The sequence below is a fragment of the Rhinatrema bivittatum genome, chromosome 18 (assembly GCF_901001135.1).
Source record: "Rhinatrema bivittatum chromosome 18, aRhiBiv1.1, whole genome shotgun sequence".
Lineage (NCBI taxonomy): Eukaryota > Metazoa > Chordata > Amphibia > Gymnophiona > Rhinatrematidae > Rhinatrema > Rhinatrema bivittatum.
Window position 1 is genome coordinate 17,812,497 of NC_042632.1, and position 13,840 is coordinate 17,826,336.

At 43.5% G+C, this 13,840-nt stretch overlaps 1 protein-coding gene across 1 annotated transcript in view; it reads right to left on the bottom strand.

Annotated features, from left to right (window-relative positions):
• The window catches only part of TENM2 (teneurin transmembrane protein 2), a 2,776,334-nt gene that overhangs the window by 153,067 nt on the left and 2,609,427 nt on the right, over positions 1 to 13,840 (bottom strand). The window lies entirely within an intron of this gene.

Consider the following 13,840-nt stretch of genomic DNA (forward strand, 5'->3'; position numbering starts at 1 on the left):
TTCCCCATCCTCCAGAGAGTCAGGATCAGCCGCATCATCAGTGCCATCCGGATTCCTATCAGGAAGACCTGCTGCCAATCTAGGGGTGCTTCAGTACTTAACAGTAGTACCAGACGAGTGAGAGGCCACCGCCTGCAATTGTGACTTGACAGGATTGGACGGGGCTGAGGACTGCACCTGAAGAAAAGATTGTAATCCTTGAAAAAATTCTACCCAAGAAAAGGCAAAAGGATCCATGCCAAAACTAGAAGGCACCTGTGGTGTGCCCACTGAGCTACTGTCCCCTGCTGATGAACCGGTTAAGGGAGTTCCAAGGTCAGGCGTCCCTCCTGACATGTCCTTACTCAGTCACAACCACTTCCCCATGCACACCACTGTATTCTAGCGTACCGGAGTGTGTATCCACAAAACAAAAACAATGGTACAACCAGTCAATCTAAAACTAGTATTGAAATCTCTTACCAGATATTTGTAGGCCCCTTATTCCAAGGGTCTGTATAACATCACAGACTCTATTTTGGTTCAGGGTCACCTTGCTTTAATTTATAACATCCTTTTGTTGTTTTTATATATTTTTTTATGTTTGTAATAAAATCTATAAAAGTCTCATAGTACTCTTTATCAATGCACTTAATTCAAAAACATGCACACTATCCACAGAATAGAAAGAGCTCTAATACTCATCCATTAGTTGGTCCAACTAATGGATGAGTATTAGAGCTCTTTCTATTCTGTGGATAGTGTGCATGTTTTTAAAGAGTACTATGAGACTTTTATAGATTTTATTACAAACATAAAAAAATATATAAAAACAACAAAAGGATGTTATAAATTAAAGCAAGGTGACCCTGAACCAAAATAGAGTCTGTGATGTTATACAGACCCTTGGAATAAGGGGCCTACAAATATCTGGTAAGAGATTTCAATACTAGTTTTAGATTGACTGGTTGTACCATTGTTTATGTCCTTACTCAGACCATCATCAGGCTGGGAAGAACCAGGATTAGTAAAATTAGAGGAAGATAATTCTCCCTAAGCCTCTAAGCAGCGCTGGCACAAGTTAGAAGGCATTCCAGGCTGAGATGCCCAAATATGATAGATAGCACAGAGGAAAGGCACTTGTTTCTTAGCCACAGGCACCATCAGTATGCTTAACAGGCGATTGAGGCTGTGCGTCCAGCTGAGGTCACGCTGTAAAATTTAGGCGCACAAAATTTAGGTGTCCCAAGGCTTGGTGCTGCAAAACTAGGCACACTTCCGCTGCGCCAAATTTAAGTACACAGCCAATGTGACCCAGATTGTGTGCATAGGCAGCGCTCTCAAAAGAATATGGGCACACAACTTGGATGCACAGCCAGATGCACTTTCACGCACCGATGGTCCTGAAGAGGGCAGCCTAATGTGCAGAAAAAAAGCATGCAAAAAAGTCACCACAGCTTACCACGCAATGCAAAGAAAAGAAAACCTAACAGCGGGTCCTAGCCCACCTGGGCTGCTCAACCCGCCAGGCTGCCCAAGTCCCTTAACCTCCTACAGAAGTGGGAACAAATGTTGGAATGGTGCGCCGAGCATGGAGACTGGAGGAAGGGGAAGGCCTACAAACAACCCTTCTACTCCATCTCTGTCTTTATTATTATTTTTTTTTTAACCTTACCTGAGCTCAACCCTTCCTGGCTGAGTACAGAGACAGTCTCTGGCTGCAGGAGGAGAGGGCATATACCATCACTGCCACACTCAGCGTCCTACACTCACTGCCTTTCAGCAGTTTAATCAGCTAAGTCCATGCCGACTGAGAAAACCAGCTAATGGATCAAGGTACTCATCTGAGGGACCATGGAAATCTCAGGAATTCTCAACTGGGGGAGGGAACATTTGGTATCACCGCAGGAGAGTGGAGCGAATGAAATCTCCTTTAAAATTTGAAGCAATCCCCAGTAGGGAAATGCACAGCCACCATCTGCTGGAGATGGAGAATTCTGGCAGGCTAATGTCACTGTAGGAGTAAATATACTGTGGCATCAGTTTTCTCCATCTCCATCTTCTGGTAGAGGTACATAACCCATTGGTCCTGAATTCATCTGTCTGGGTGCAAGGAAATAAAATTTTTTAGCAAAAATAGAAGGCAGCAATTTAAATGCTTATGTTAAAATATATTCTGAATCTGGATTTATCAAAGCCTGTTATGAAAATAAAATATCAATTCTAGCCTGATTGTAATAAAACAAGTAATCTGTTATATTAAATTATTATATTAAATTAGTAAATTAGTAAATTATTAAGTATTAAATTATATATAATAAATCTATTATATTAAATTATTATATTAAAGGAGGTGGCTGATAAAATAAAAGATAAAAGAACAGCATTTAAGAAATATAAGGGATCCCAAAGGGAGGATCACAAGGAAGAATATCTGGTGGAAGTGAGGGAGACGAAGAAAGTAATCAAGAAATCGAAAAGTGAAGGGGAAGAAAGGATTACCAAAGAGGTAAAGCGAGGTGACAAAACATTTTTCAGATACATCAGTGAAAGGAGAAAAGTCCAAAGTGGTATATTGAAATTGAAAGGTGAAAAGGATCAATGGGTAGAGACAGATGAAGAAATGGCAGAAATATTAAACGAATACTTCGGTGTTCACTAAAGAAGACCTCGGAGAAGGACCGTCGCTAGTTAAGAAGAAACTGGAGGGGAGTGGAATGGATGAAACTCTGTTTATGGAAGAGAATGTAAGGGAAGAGCTAGGAAAACTGAAGGTGGACAAAGCCATGGGACCTGATGAGGTTCATCCCAGGATACCTAGGGAGCTCAGAGATGTGCTGTCGGCTCCGCTGTGTGACTTGTTCAATAGATCCCTGGAAATGGGAGTGGTGCCAAGGAAAGAATAGTGAACTATCTACAAGCAGCAGATTGATGGACCACAGGCAGAATGGTTTCACCAAGGGAAGGTCCTGTCAGACAAATCTGATCGACTTTTTTGATTGGGTGACTAAGGAATTGGATCGAAGAAGAGCGCTCAATGTCATCTACTTGGATTTTAGCAAAGCTTTGGATATGGTCCCGCACAGGAGGCTTGTGAATAACACGAGAAGCTTGGGTGTGGAGTTCAAGGTGGTGGCCTGGATAGCAAACTGGTTGAAGGACAGAAGACAAATGTGTGATGGTAAATGGAACTTACTCTAAAGAGAGAGTGGTGATGAGTGGAGTGCCGCAAGGGTCGGTGTTGGGACTGGTCCTGTTCAATATCTTTGTGAGCGACATTGCGGATGGGATAAAAGGTAAGGTTTGTCTATTGGTGGATGATACAAAGATCTGCAACAGAGTGTACACGCCGGAAGGAGTGAAGAGAATGAGACAGAATTTAAGGAAACTGGAAGACTGGTCAAAGTTATGGCAGCTAAGTTTCAATGCCAAGAAGTGCGGAGTCATGCCTATGGGGTGTGGAAATCCAAAAGAAATGTATTCGATGGGTGGTGAAGAGCTGATGTGCACGGAGCAGGAGAAAGACCTTGGGGTGATAGTGTCTAACGATCTGAAGTCAGCGAAACAATGTGACAAGGCGATAGCTAAAGCCAGAAGAATGCTGGGCTGCATAGAGAGAGGAATAACGAGTAAGAAAATGGAAGTTATTATCCCCTTGTACAGGTCCTTGGTGAGGCCTCACCTGGAGAACCTTGCTCAGTTCTGGAGACTGTATCTATGAAGGGACAGAGACAGGATGAAAGCGGTCCAGAGAAGGGTGACCAAAAAGGTGGATTGTTACGGTTGAGGACCCTTGGGCCGGCTGAGACGGTGAATGGAATACTGTGGGAACCCACAGAAAGCGTCACAGCTGGGAGGCGGCGCTGAAGAGGCTCCGGAGAAGACTTTACCACTGGAAGCCAGAGGCCCCCTTCAGGAGGAGCCCGTAGGGACCAGGGCCTCTTGGACTTAGGCGGGACCCTATGCAACCAAGGATTCAGGCAGCGTTCGGAGAGATGGAAGAAGAGGATAACTGGACCCAGGAAGCTGGAGAGTCTTCACCCTTGGAAGCCCGCGGCTCCCCCAGGAGGAGCCCGTGAGAGCCCGAGCTGCTGGGACTTAGGAGAATCCTCTGGGCCTGCGAGTACCGGATACCTGCGGTGGTGGAAGAAGCCGAAGTCAGAGTCCAGGAGCAGAGCCAGGTCAGAAGCCAGAAGTCAGAAATCCAAATCAAAGCTGGGGCGGAAGCTTAGGACAGTGTCGTGGGACGGAGCCAGGTCAGAAGCCAGAAGTCAAACCAAAGCCAGGGGTGGAAGCTGAAGACAAATCACGAGACGAAGCCGGGTCAGAAGCCAGAAGACAAACCAAAGCCAGGGGCGGAAGCTGAAGACGTAGTCAGGGAACGGAGCCAGGTGAGAAGCCAGAAGTCAGCTGAGAAGATCCAAATTCCAGACGCAGCAACTGGAGACTCAGGGGACCTGAGGGAACCTCGTTGCAAGGCGAGGTACACCTGCAGCTGCCGGGTTTAAATGGCCCGGTAGCATCTGACATCATCAGGGGCTGTTCCCGGGTTTTCCCGCACTGGCCCCTTTAAGTCTGAAGCCCCGGCGCGTGCGCCTAGGGGGTGGGGCCAGCTGCAGATCGACGCCACGGAGGGCTGCGTCTCCAGCCTAGGAGGCCGGAAGGAAGGCGTTCCTGTGGCCGGACTGGCCGCGTGGTAAGTGTAGGTCCCGGGGCACAGCCCGGGACCGTAACATGGATGGTCTTCATCAAATAACTTATGAGAGATTGAAGAATCTAAATATGTATACCCTGGAGGAAAGGAGGAGCAGGGGTGATATGATACAGACGTTCAGATACTTGAAAGGTTTTAATGATCCAAAGTCAATGACAAACCTTTTCCGTTGGAAAAAAAAAATCAGCAGAACTAGGGGGTCACAATTTAAAACTCCAGGGAGGAAGACTCAGAACCAATGTCAGGAAGTATTTCTTCATGAAGAGGGTGGTGGATGCCTGGAAAGCCCTTCCGGAGGAAGTGGTGAAGACAAAAACTGTGAAGGATTTGAAAGGGGTATGGGATAAACACTGTGGATCCATAACGCCTGGAGGATGGGCATGAAGAAAAGAGGTATGAGGGTGGCTTGCGGGAATGATGGCTACTACCTAGTGATTAATACCCTTATTCAATAAATGTTCACACGGTTAATGAGTCTCCTACATTGCTCTATGCTTCAACGGCAAGAGGAAATGTGGAAAAGAAGATTTGCATTCAGGCAGCAACCAACAAGGTAGCACAATCTAGGTAAACAAATAAGCATGAGAGTAGCTTGCTTGCTGTGGCAGTTACTACCCCAAATCAATTAAGCCTGATATTTCACTTTCAATGCATATCCAGCGAAAATCTCTGCTTCAATGGCAGGGGGGAATGACGATAAGAGGATTGACATTCAGACAACCAACAAGGAAATGTGGAAAAGAGGATTTGCATTCAGGCAGCAACCAACAAGGTAGCACAGTCTGGGTAAACAAATAAGTGTGGGAGTAGCTTGCGGCGGTTACTACCCTGAACCAATTAATCCTATTACTTCACTTGGAAAGCATATCCAGCACAGCTTACTGCTTCAACGGCAGGGGAAATGAAGAAAAGATGATTTATATTCAGACATCAACCAACAAGGACTGAATTGCACAGTCTGGGTAAACAAATAATCTTGGGAGTAGCTTGCTTATTGCAGCAGTTACTACCCCTAACAAATTAAGCCTGATACTTCACTTTGAATGCATATCCAGCACAGCTCACTGCTTCAACGGCAGGGGGGGAATGAAGAAATAGGATTTAGATCCAGCCAACATCTAACAAGGCATTGATCTGAGCAGTATGAGTATACAAATATTGGGATAACTTGCTTGATACGACGGTTACTACCCTCAAACATTAAGTCTTATACTTCACTTTGATACAGCTCCAACACTGCTCTCTGCATCAATGGCGGGGGTGGAAGGAAATTAGAATAAAAAAACTACCAATAAGGGCCCTGAACTCAGCGGTCAAAGTAACAGATAAGTATGAGAAAATAAGTATGAAAGCTTGCTGGGCAGACTGGATGGGCCTATTGGTCTTCTGCCATCACTTTTATGTTTCTATATATATATAAAATACTGGTATCACTAAACTGAATAAGGTTCTTTCCACATAATCTAGGTTCATAGTTCTCTCAATTGCAGCCATAAAAGCTGGCAGCAACCAAAACTGAAAAAGCAGTACTGAATAGCTAGCCTTATAATGCTTCTGTAACATCAAGTAATCCTTAATCGTGCGTAGCTCCTTCAGAATTGAGTTCTGAAGACTCGCTACCATGCACAAAAATACTTTTTTGCTCATTTCAATTAACAGTCAACACAGCCAGGATGTTTAGAAGAACTTCTTGTGTGCAGCAAAGGGTTATTTTGGGTGTATGCTGTTTCCAAGCAATCTCTTTAGGTATTTCCGTCTGGCAGCATTTCACGCTCTAAAGATCACAGAAAGAATTTTATAACTGGCCCTCCATGCACCTGGTGGAAGGCAGTGAAAACTGTGCACCGCAGCAGCTTAAGTCTTAGCAATATATGAGCTGATGCATTTTGCAACAATCAGACCATAAGAAGATATGATGTGCCATGCTGGTCAGACCAAGACCACTGAGCCCAGCATTATGCTTCTGAAAGTGACCTGCCTGGGTCACAAGTATCCAGCAGATCCCAAAACGTAAATCTGTTTTCTTGTTATACTCACCTTCCTGGGATAGCAATGGCTTTCTCTAGCCTACCTGGCTAATAATGTTTTATGGACTTTTGCTCAAGGAACATTTCCAAACCACTTTTAAACCCTGCTGTGCTAGTCGACCATGGCCTCTAGCAATAGATTCCACAACTGATTATGCGCAGAGTGAAAATATTTTTTTTTTTTATGATTCGTTTTGAATCTTCTGGTTGTCAGTTTCATGGGATGTCCCCTTGTTTTAGCATTATTTGAAAGGGTAAATAATTGCCCTTTATTAACCCATTCCACCACTCTTGATTTTATAATCTTCTATCATGTCCCCAACTCAGCCATTTCAACAATTTTGAACACCAGGGCTTGTCTGGCTCGCTCCAAAGGTTACCTGGAGAAACCCTTTGACCTCAATGGGATTCAAGAACTGAAAGTTCCCATTACCTCAGACATTGCCGAGATCACTATAGGTAACATGGCCACTGAATTCTCTCTTAGCAATGTGACTGTCCTAGTGGAATACTTGCTTTTGTGTTAAGAGAACCTCATAAACTCTTCTCTCTGTTTTGAATTAAAGAACCCTGCTGAGTGAAGGCTTATTCAGGCGAGCCAAACGACATCATTTGCTTTGTACTGTGTGAAATATGTTTATTATTTTAAATGTCATGAAGTTAATGCAGTATCTTCAATGCCAGGGAAGCAAAGCTTGTCTGAATGCTTTGCTGCATGAAGGCAAATTTTTCCTTTACATTGCTGAATTTGAGAATTCAACCACAAGGGCTCTCATGCTTTCTGTTGTCAAACTGCAGAAGCCAGAGTCTACATAGCACCTATATGATTCAGAATCTCATATTCTGGAAAACCAGGTCCTACTGATTATGGTTCCTGTATGGCTAATTTGGTGGTGAAAACTATTACTGCATATTTAACTTTCCAGACTGTTCTTCCCTATGAACCTTTATTATAGAGGTCGGAATCAGTCCTTTGGTGGGGAGACAAATGATTTCTTACATTGAGGAAAAATTTTCTAGTTCTGGTCATCAATTCAAATGATTGTATGTGGGGTTTCGCAGAGTATCCATTTGTTTACTATGGCTTTATTCATATTCTTTGAATATGCATGATTTATTTAAAATCATGCGGATTGAAACACATCTGTTTCAATCCGCATTCCATATATCACTTACAAAATAACATAATCTCTTTTTTTTCCATGCTTGCAAATAAAATGGCACAACATTATTATATATTGATTTGTTTTATATTAACTAATTTTTTTTTTTTAGTTTTTTATTTTTTATTGATCATTTTTTTGTAATTTTATGCTTTTATAATTCTATGTTTTTTTAATTTCTTTGTGTTTATGCTTATTTTATTTAGTTATGTAAACTGTTTTGATTAAACATTGTTTGTAAAGACGGTATACAAATACTTTTAAATAAAATAAATAAATAAAATGAACAACACAAGGGGCTAGACTGAGGTCTGCCACACAGCCAGGTGGCAGGATTTCTGCATGAAATCTATCTATTTGCATGCCCTTCCTCCACTGTATGCAGTTAGATCTCATGCATGTTTCACTGTGGAAATCCCGAAAACCTGACTGGGTTGCAGTTCTTGAGGACCGAGTATGGGGAACCCCTGATGTAGCAAGTATGTTTCCATGATCACAAAATACGAGAAACCCCTATGTACTTCTAAGATGTTTTATTACCCAATCAAAACTACTGCTTTCTACTTAAGTTTAAAATTAGACTCTATTTTCAGCTTTCTTAAGGATAACTCATCCACTCTGCTCGTAATCATATCTGACATTTTCCTCCTGCTCCTTTGAGCTTCTAGCTCCGTCTGCCCATTAGCCCTATTTTTTTTTTATCCCCTCCCAATTCACTTTGCACAGACTGCAATCTTCTAAAAGGGCCAGGATTGGTCTTAACCCCTCAAATGTGCCAAAATACCCACAGAGGATACTGCAGACCCCCGCCCACCCCCTGCTGTTTGTCAAGGTGGTCCCAAAGTAAAAAAAACAAAACAAAACAGAAAATTGAAAACTTTTAATGCTGCATGACGATGCCTCACCCAAAACTTTCCCTGGATTTCTACCCCCCTCCTCATGAAGGCTTCCTAGCTCCATCCCCCCAGCACCCCCCCATACCTTTAGATGAAGTCCCTGGTATCTAATGGGGCCCAGAGCACCGGGCCGGTCAACACTTTTCAAAATACCTCCAATCAGTCTTTGTTCCTAAAGACCAATCTGGAGTTAGGGGGTGCTCCGGATCCCACTAGGGGTTTCATCTAAAGGTTTGAGGGGGACTCGGACATGGGCTAGATCAGTGGGCCCATATGATACCAGGGACTTAATCAAAGGAACGGGAGGGCCAATAGACACAGGGACGTGATAGCGCACTGGAACGCGCTACCGACTAACCTATGGCTAGAAACATGTCCGTCCAAATTCAGAGCCAACTTAAAAACATGGCTCTTTAAACAAGCCTACTCTCAATAACCTCATCCACCGCCTCCTCCCCTACCATGCCTGACGGTTCATACTAGAATCCTTGTACATTGTCCTGTTATTATATTCTGATTTTTACATATATCATGTAAGCATTTGAAGTTTCTGTTTACTGTTACTTTTTCTGTGCTATTCTCTGTTCCTGTATTGTCCCTCCCCTCTACCTGTTCAATGTATTTTCCATCTACTGTTACACTGTAAACCGATATGATGTCCCCACGAATATCGGTATAAAAAAGTTATAAATAAATAAATAAATAAACGTATGGGTTGATAGGAGGCAGCCTAAGAGGGGGGTTAGAATCAGGAAAAATAATTTTTGAAAGGGGAGGGGTTTGGGGAAGGTGGTGGGGCAGGGCATTGTTGCATGATATTCAGCTTTTTTCTTTTTCTGCAGTGCCACCTCGACAGGCAGCGGGAGGTGGGTGGGGATCTGCAGAGACTCCTGGGCTATATTTTGGCATGTTGTGGAGGGGTGTTTTGGGCCATGTGGCCCTTTAATTTCAGTGTGAGATGTGCGTTAATGCCCTGATGCGCTCACTGAAAAATTATCTTCAGCTCATCAGTTGTAGCTAATTTTTCGGCAAACACCTCAGCTAAGGCAAGCCGCATTATTTTATTGGCATAGGATTACCTATGCATTAGCTGCTTTGCATGCATTAGAAAACTGTATGCATGCAAAGCAGCTAATTTCAAAAGGGGTGGATTTTTTAACAAATATGTGATATCGCCATGATATGAGCATATTGCACGATAAACAGAATTTTACAAATTATAGACTTATCGCAGCTTAGTAAATTTCCCTATTAGATTTAAAACCATTTGGGGCTGGGAACTGACCGTAACTCATTTTGGGCTTGAATTTGGAAAGGCAAGTAATTAGGACGATAAAATGGAACTCACTTAGCCCAGTCATTGCAACAACGGTACTCGGCTGGGGGAAGCTTACGCTTCTGGGATTTTTTGCTGAATCCTACAGTCATGGGCCCTAAATCCAGCCAATAGTGTCGCTGTTGTGAGATGATTAGAACTTCCTTCCTTAGGGGCTGTGAATGCAGCCCGGCCTGGGGTGTAGAGGACCTGACCCGGGCCTTGATCGCCCGTCTTTCACATAGCAGTGAGCAGCACCAGTGCTGAATCACGCGGGTTGCACCAAAGAAAATATATTTACAGGTTTTGTCACAGGAGAAGGCAGGGGAACTAGCATGCCATATTTTCCAATAAGAAAGCTCTTGATGTAGGAAATGAGGGGAGAGAAGCACAGGTAAGAAAGATATGGGAGGAAAGGTAGTTTATTATTCTGTATTTAGCTCAGACCTTTTCACTGGTAACTCAAGACGTGGTACATTCAGATGCAATAAGATACACAAATTTGTATTTCTACTAAATGACATTATTTATGCAGCTTTTTAATTCATGGTTACAGTAATGTTTAAAAATATAGTTGCCCAGTGAAATATGTCCTCTTTCTAATTTTCTTTAATTAACCCAAGTTATCCCAAGTCTATCACCCAGGCTTTCTGCTCATTTTTTCTTTATTCTGTAGGTTATAACTCACAATGCCACATTTACCTCCTTTTTCTGACTGCATTATCTGCTGAAGATGTTTTGGTTACTTCTGCTTTTTTTTTTTAAGATCTGGCACTGTACCTCCTGTCTGTACATAGTTTTATTGTGTAGCTCTCAGAGGTTTATGTATTTTTGTTCACTATGTTCTGCCTTCACGGTATATGTAATATATATATATATATTTCCATGTTTTGTTGCCACCTTGTATCATTTCACTGATTTTGCACAATTTGGGTTCCTTACATGTTATAGAGCTCTCCCTCCTGACTGGTTATCTTTTGAATGATTCTGAACTCCTTATTAGATCTTTCCTGTTTTGCTTTGTCTCTCTGTCTGTTTTGTCTTGCCTGCTCTCATGGGTCCCTTCCTGCTAAGAATGCCTAGGACAGTTAGTTTACTTCCTGTGCTCTCTGCAGGCTAGCAGCTTCTCCTGATCCCTGCCGCTGGTTCTAGAGAAGCATTGTTTTTCACCATTCACATTCTACAGCTCCTTATCTCAGTTCCAGTTGCTTTCTTCGGACTACTGAGCTTCCAAAGAGAACTTTTCACAGCTGTGACAGTCTCTCCTTTCTGTGCGGCTACTCTTGATGCCTTCTCACTCCATGAGTACTGAACATCATTCTAATAAATGTTGTTTGGTATTCAAGGACTGAGTTTTCTCTGGTATTTGAAGTGGAGAATAAGGTTTAACTGAATACATAGGCACTCAGGCTAAGGAACGAAAGCTGAGAGCAGTACACACTGCATCAACAGTTCACTTAAACAGATATTGATCACATTTTGTCAGTAGATAATTCTTAGTTCTCAGGGGTGATCACATGACTTCCAGGACACACTTAATGCTCTCAGCCTTTGCCTTCAGGCATAATAATTCCATTGGTCTTGTCACCCCTTGGGCAGCTCTCCAATTCATTTCAGTCATTATATATACTGTATGTATTATTACTCAATTCACCTAATAGTGAGCCTTATAGTTTCATAGTGATATGAGTAATAATCTACATTGGAGCTCACTTCAGCATTGGCCTGCTAAAATTGTACAATTTGTGAGGAAATATCTGAGCCTGGATTAGAACTTGCAGCTTTCTGGACTCGAGGCCACTCTTCAACTGCAGCCAATAGTAAGCCTTCCTCTCGATTAATGCATGCTATGAAAGCAATTTTCAAAACAACAATGAGTAAATCGGCTCTCTGAAAACTGCTCTCCCTCAATTTGGATAAAAGTAAGTGCCATATTCCACAGCGCACACACAACCGCGAAGAGGCAATCCCAGTTGTGAGAGAAAAGTAATCTATCCATCTTATTTTCCATTGATATTTCACCTGCACAAAAAAAAACAAAAAAAAACAGGTACAGGTGGTACTTTGTACCCATAGACTATTTTAAAAGTAAAGTATACAAATCCTTTCCTTTGAAAAATAGGAACAGAGATTTGTGGGTAGAAAATACTGCAGACCTTGTACCCACATAGATTCTACTGAGCATTTAGTCTCTTGTATGATCTTTATCCTGTTGGACTCTATACCCTCCACCAAGTTGATCCTCCCTATCATTGAGATATAATTTGTACCCTGATATAGCACTGTCCCATTGGTTATCCTTCTTCCACCAGGTCCCTGTCTATCTCATCATTCACTAGGGATGTGAATCGTTTTAGGACGATTAAAATTATCGTCCGATAATTTTAATATCGTCTTAAACCGTTATGGAACACAATACAATACAGATTCTAACGATTTATCGTTATAAATCGTTAGAATCGTGAGCCGGCACACTAAAACCCCTAAAACCCACCCCGACCCTTTAAATTAAATCCCCCACCCTCCCGAACCCCCCCCCCCAATAACTTAAATAACCTGCGGGTCCAGCGGCGGTCCGGAACGGCAGCGGTCCGGAACGGGCTCCTGCTCCTGAATCTTGTCGTCTTCAGCCGGCGCCATTTTCCAAAATGGCGCCGAAAAATGGCGGCGGCCATAGACGAAAAAGATTGGACGGCAGGAGGTCCTTCCGGACCCCCGCTGGACTTTTGGCAAGTCTCGTGGGGGTCAGGAGGCCCCCCACAAGCTGGCCAAAAGTTCCTGGAGGTCCAGCGGGGGTCAGGGAGCGATTTCCCGCCGCGAATCGTTTTCGTACGGAAAATGGCGCCGGCAGGAGATCGACTGCAGGAGGTCGTTCAGCGAGGGTTCCGGCGCCTCGCTGAACGACCTCCTGCAGTCGATATCCTGCCGGCGCCATTTTCCGTACGAAAACGATTCGCGGCGGGAAATCGCTCCCTGACCCCCGCTGGACCTCCAGGAACTTTTGGCCAGCTTGTGGGGGGCCTCCTGACCCCCACAAGACTTGCCAAAAGTCCAGCGGGGGTCCGGAAGGACCTCCTGCCGTCCAATCTTTTTCGTCTATGGCCGCCGCCATTTTTCGGCGCCATTTTGGAAAATGGCGCCGGCTGAAGACGACAAGATTCAGGAGCAGGAGCCCGTTCCGGACCGCTGCCGTTCCGGACCGCCGCTGGACCCGCAGGTTATTTAAGTTATTTGGGGGGGTTCGGGAGGGTGGGGGATTTAATTTAAAGGGTCGGGGGTGGGTTTTAGGGGGTTTTAATGTGCCGGTTTTTCGATTTTTCGATTTTTAACGACCCGCAGGTTATTTAAGTTATTTGGGGGGGGTTCGGGAGGGTGGGGGATTTAATTTAAAGGGTCGGGGGTGGGTTTTAGGGGGTTTTAATGTGCCGGTTTTTTTCGATTTTTAACGATTTTTCACGATATTTTACCCCCCCAAACGGCAACAATACGATTCCCTCCCCCTCCCAGCCGAAATCGATCGTTAAGACGATCGAGGACACGATTCACATCCCTATCATTCACTGCTATACACTCTAACTCTCCCATCTTACTTCTTAGACTTCTGGCACTGGCATACAGACCTTTCAAAGTGTGTTTTTTGTTTGTATGGGATAATTTGGAATTCTTTACTTATAGCCACATGGACTACTTTTGCTTTTATTGGAACATCTCTGTTGGGATGCCCTAACTCTCCTGTTTCATTAGTA